Below are 6,000 nucleotides of genomic sequence, written 5' to 3'. Positions count from 1 at the left end.
CAACAAATGCACAGAAAACTTTTTTTCCTACTCTCAAACTTTTTTCTGTTATTTGCCTTAAGCTAAATATTTGAACCGTACATGACCTTCCTGGCATAAACCTACTTTGGATTTCCCAAATCTTTGTTTCTGTTATTTTCATTACCCTACGAATAAGTATTTTTTAATATATATTACTTACGGTGCTTAATAAGCTAATCCCTCTGTAATTATTGCACTCGCTTTTATCTCCCTTTCTCTTGTATATTGGTACTATAATCGCTTCTTTCCAATCGTCTGGGACGTCTCCCATCTCGAAACATAAATTTATCAATTCGCAAACTCTATGTGGTATGTACTCGCCACCGTGTTTAAGCATTTCAGCGTTAACACCGTCTACCCCGGCAGCCTTACCGTTTTTCAAGTTCTTAATTATATCCCTAACCTCAGTGACAGACTTTTTCAATTGGGTTTTCCATCGCATCGTGTTCAACATCGCAGTTGTGGTGTCCTATAGCTTCATCTCCGAATTGTCTCCTAAAATAGTCTATGAAAGCCTCTAGTATTCCATCTGCATCATATACCATTTCCCCCCTACTATTTCTCATGTTGACAATTTCTGTACTTTTGTTTCCTTTCATTTTTTTATAAAGTAGTTTCCTGCTTCCTTCAAAGTCGTTTTGTATTTTTATCTCTAATATTTCAAATAGCGAAAACCAATGAATGTCTGTTTGGATAAACAGTTTAGTATTAAGATTTGTTTAGCATTGAATTAATATTTAACTTTAAATAGTGATTATTTCGAGATAGAAAACATTTTTTAAATGAACAATAGTTCGTTCACAAAAAACTGGAAGTGGTGCAGTAGTAAACCGATTATCAATTTAGAGCAATTGCACATTTTCCAACTCCAAACCACGTAAAATTTAACATACTATCGAAATCTGTTTCATTTCATTTTACTCACAATTAGTTAAAAAAATATTCGAACAATCTTTCATAAAATAATTTATTTTTGTTAACACAACTCAATAAGGTGTAAATTAATCATCAGGATGCTGGAGCTAAATGAACAAATACGTAGTCAGTTATCAATAAAGATCTGAAAATCAAAAATACCAACGAGCTGTCATAAAAAAATTACTAAGTCGATGAGTAAATAATAATATTTCACAATTCTAGTAATCCACTGTTCAATTCATATTTAATATTTAAAGTGAAAATTATTTTCAATATTGTAATACGTGTATAAGTCTTAATTGTTATATTGCAAATTAATTGAAAATTCACTATCCTGCTTTTATCCAGATAATTTTTATAAAATTCAGAACATTATTCTCGTGGTCCACAAGAGATCACATAGATTCGGTATGTGTAAGTTCTTTTCAGTGAAAATTCGTTCAGGTAGTCAGGCTAAGCGTCAGGTACGTGGTACACTGTAGTAAGGGCCGTTCCCAGGGACGACGGAACACCTGTTGTGTGTATTGACCATTCAACACATGAACTTTCCCATGTGCTGAAAATCAACATCCCAGATGGTAGATCCTCGGAACACAAACAACAAAAGATGAGGGGGTGAGACATCAAAAAATCAACTTCTTTTATGTCTCACCTTGGTCTACATCAATCATTATCTAAAAAAATCTAAAATGAGACATACGTTAGACATTGGTTTTTAGGCACATGTGTATTATTAATATTAAATAACCTTCAGAACCTTTGACCATTTTTAGACTGAAGATCATATTAACTAAAACTTAAATAAAATTTTTATTATACATTTACTCAAACCAAATTCAGTATTTTTAAATATATTTAAGAAGTTTCATAGAATACTCTTATAATATTTGAATTTTGAGAAACAAAATTTCCACACTTCATGATTAAAAAATCCGTGCAGGATTAAAAATCTCTCGCTTAACAAAAAATAAGTATTTTCCGGAATTAAACAGTATACTAAAATAAAAAGAATATATTGAAAACGAAACTCGGAGCATAACATTGGTTTGCACTTTTAGATCAAACAATTTTCAAATAGTTCATGTTATAAAATAAACCCAGAGTGTTTCGTAAACAAATTTTTCGCTGCGTCGTTTAAAAAAAATGGTTAAAAATTGGAAGTGCAGAAAGAATCTAAAGTTTTTTTCGAGAGTTTAATGCATGAAGTAGAATTTGTGAAAAATAAAAGTAACTTCTTATTCTCTTACCAAAACCATTTGAAAGAGGATAATCATTATAGACTTAAATTTATTTTCCTGTAACTTTTTAGAAGTTCTCATCCGATTCAATCAAATCGCGATAATGTGGAAAATTTTTATATTTCTCTTCTTACAATTGATGCAATAATTTACTTTTTTTTTCTTCTGCCATGTTAAAAACTAATAAAGAAGAATAAAAAGATTTTGTGTTATTGACAACAGTATTGTTTATCATTAGCCAATGTTTGGAGAAGGTGGTTTCCAAACGCAAAATAATTTTCTTCTAGATTTCAATAATAATTTTGAATGTTTGTATTTAGCTTAAATTTTCAGACGTAAAATTCTGCGTTTCTCCATATTTCACAATACAAATAATGTACGCATCATAAATATGAGGAGGATTTTTTTACTTGGAGAAAATATCGTCAATCCGCAACCCCTTAGAAAAGGATATGCTTTTAAATCGACCCAGAAAGTACGTTCATAATTTTTTGTTTACAAAATTATGAAATTTATATTCAGGCATAATAAATATTCTTTAACTCGATTTTAAATTTATTTAAAAAATGGTAGATTGAAAAATTAATATAATTGTGATTTGTGTACATCATTCATTATATTGATAAAAAAATTTGTAATTAAGACTTATTTTACACACATTTCTCGACGATATTACAGTACCTTGAGAAGCTCAGCTAATTTTATAACTAATTAAGAATAATGCTTAAAACTTTATAGAAATGTTACGGCAGAACGATGTTCCTTCAAACCCCTTGACATCTTTTACATCCTATTAAATTTATTTTCCCTTAAAATAATTTGAAATCCAGTGATAATATTAAAGCTCTATGGAATCATTTAAAATCACCTTAAGTCCGTTAATTTGAAATTCTTCAAAAACTTTGAAATTCTATTAAATCCTTACCCCGGGTAGAAATTATAACTTGGTTCTTAAGAGGCCGTGTCTAGATTTCCTATTTTCTATCGAGGCCTTAAAGTGGCAATCTATCGAAGGCGCAAACGAAAGCGTCACGCTCAGCTGGCGAGGTCATCCATAGGCTACCCAATAAGGGCCTATTAATAGGATCTTTATAGAATCTAGATAGTCCCTCATACACTATTATACACAAGCAATTGATCATGCTTTAAATTCTGAAGTGTGAAGCTATGTTTGCAGTAGTATTAAAGTTTAACCAGCACATCGCCATAATCTATTACCAGAAATTTTGATTCAAGGAAGGAAAATATTAATCCAATTGTAAAATAAATTTTCTTTTCAAAAGTTTAATCTAAAGATTTTTTACACCTTTTCTGTAGCCTCTGACAAACACTCTCCCCGTTTTGTCGTATTTTTATTGACATTCCATTATTACCTATACTCCGCACGTTATTCTAAAACTAAACTTATTGTTAAATTTGAGTAGAGAAGACTTATTACTAATAACTAAAGACAAACGCAGTTAATTAAAATATCCATAAGTGCCGAGAATCGAACGCACGCACCCAGGCGTATAAGTCAAATGCCCAATCCCCATAGCTACGATGCCACGCTGAGTGCTGTATCATAAATGCTTTAGAAATTAGGAAAAAAGGGTTTTGAAGCTCGATTTGTTATGTATGATTTTTAAACGTACTCACGTGATTTCAAATTAAATCGATCTTTAAGAAAAATTCTTTCATTTTTTAAGGCACCAAATTTTTATAATTTTTTCAGAAAAAAGTGAATTTTTTCAAAGTTTGCATCTCGGGAATTTGATTAATTTGTTGTTTTTTAAATTTAAGTATAATTAAGCATAAGAACATTAATGTACTTTTTTTCACTCACAACTTTATTAGCCGTGTTACCTGTCGAGGGCTTTACAAGGTCCCCTCGAGAATATAATTAATTGATAGAAATTATTTTTTAAATATATCTTTATAAATAAAGCTTTTTATCAAGTTTAATTAAAAAATATAGTGCTAAAAAGTGAGTATATAAATAATGTAAGACAAGTAGCACATGACAATAACCTGTCGAGGGCCAGCAGAGGAAAAGCCTACTATCGGCGAGAAAACTATAGGCATCTGCCTTTGAAGCTTAACAACTCAGTCAAAAAAAATGCTAGCGCAACAAAAAACAGTCATTTAAAAGCTGAAAGTGTTCTACGTTAATGAGCTTGTTGTGAACCAGTTGCAGTTGAGAAATTTAAAAAAAAATAATAATTGTTGCATAAAAGCACAAAAATGTGCAACTATATTATCTTCATTTCTAATACAGATATTAAAGCGATTCAAACTGCAAACTGTAATTGATAGGCTCTGTATTTATTTTCAATCACCCGGAAGGATGTGTTAGTCTTCTTTTTTGTGAAAATCGCGATATTTTCAGGCATTTTTTCGTTGGAAAACAAGTGACAAAAAACAGGGGGGGCCCTTTTTTGTTTTACTGCCAACCGCTGGTGCCATTCTTCGGCCCCTAGTTCTGAATGATTCTCATTTTTTAAATAATAGATAAACTAAAGATTTCATTACAAGAAATATAAAATAATACAAAAAGATTTGGTCATATTGATCATTACAAATCAGACAAATCAAATTTTGTGTTTCAAATGGAAATTTTTCGAGCTGGAAAGGGGTAAAAATTTTACTACAAAAAACTGGTTTTCAAATATTATGAATTACCATAGCTTCCTTTCTCTTCAATAAAATTTATCAAAATTATAAGTCAATCGGTTCACCTGGAATCAACAGATCCTTACTATTCTCATATCAACTTTAAATTATGAGAATGAGAACATTTGTATTATAAAATCGATTTTTAATATAATATATATGTCCATAACTTCCTTACCCTTTAATAAAATGTATTAATATTACAAATGAGTAAATTCTTCTCGAACCAAGAAATCTTTAGCATTGCTTTCTTACTCTTAAGCAAAATGTATCAATGTTATAGGTCCATCGATTCGTTTCGAATAAACACATCTTTCCTATTCTCGCATCAACTTTAAATTATGAGAATGAAAAAAAATTTACTAGAAAAATCAATTTTAAATATAATTGAAAAGAAGATAACTTCCTTCGATTTTTCATTAAATATTATTACGTGCTACAAAAATATAATGAATATTTTTTTGAAAATCCTTCGGTCAATTTCAATAAATTAGTAATGAAAATAAGTCCTCCAAATTGTATTATACATTTTCTAACTGAGGAAGATTCAATTAAATGAATAAAAATTTTTTGTAAAATTTTGCCATTACAAAGCTTCCTCTATGTCAATGAGAAAGAAAAATGATACAAATACGTTAAAAAATATTGTTTATGTGTTCTAGGAATCTCGAAAAACTATAATACGGATATCGCGAACACATTTTTTTCCATTTTTTCCAATTTCCATCTTTATGATAAATTGTAAATCTTAAGAAAAAATGAAAGAATTAAGTAATTACTAATTGTTTTAAACTAATCTAAAACACCTAAAAAACAGAAGATACACGAAACTTTAAAAGAATTTGTTATTACAAATTTGTAATGTTCATTAAAATGTAATTTTATATCATAAAAAAGTTGTAAAATGTGCTAACACATGAAAAAAATAAATATTACAAGAAGTCCCAAATTAAATTGACTACTGGCGCAGTAGTGCACCAGCACTGGCAGCGTCGGCTATACAATATTATACTTAATATTATAGTTAATATTATAATATTAACTATTTTCGGTACTGGCTTTCAGTACGGTGTCAGTACTGGCGGACAGTCCTGACAGCCAGTAATGGCGCAGTACTAGACATGATGATTAGATAGAGTTAAGCCGACGCTCGTTTAAATTTATAACAAGA

Source organism: Belonocnema kinseyi, chromosome 9 (assembly GCF_010883055.1).
Source record: "Belonocnema kinseyi isolate 2016_QV_RU_SX_M_011 chromosome 9, B_treatae_v1, whole genome shotgun sequence".
Taxonomy (NCBI): Eukaryota; Metazoa; Arthropoda; class Insecta; order Hymenoptera; family Cynipidae; genus Belonocnema; species Belonocnema kinseyi.
The sequence above is the reverse complement of the archived record's forward strand: the minus strand, read 5'-3'. Positions refer to the sequence as shown.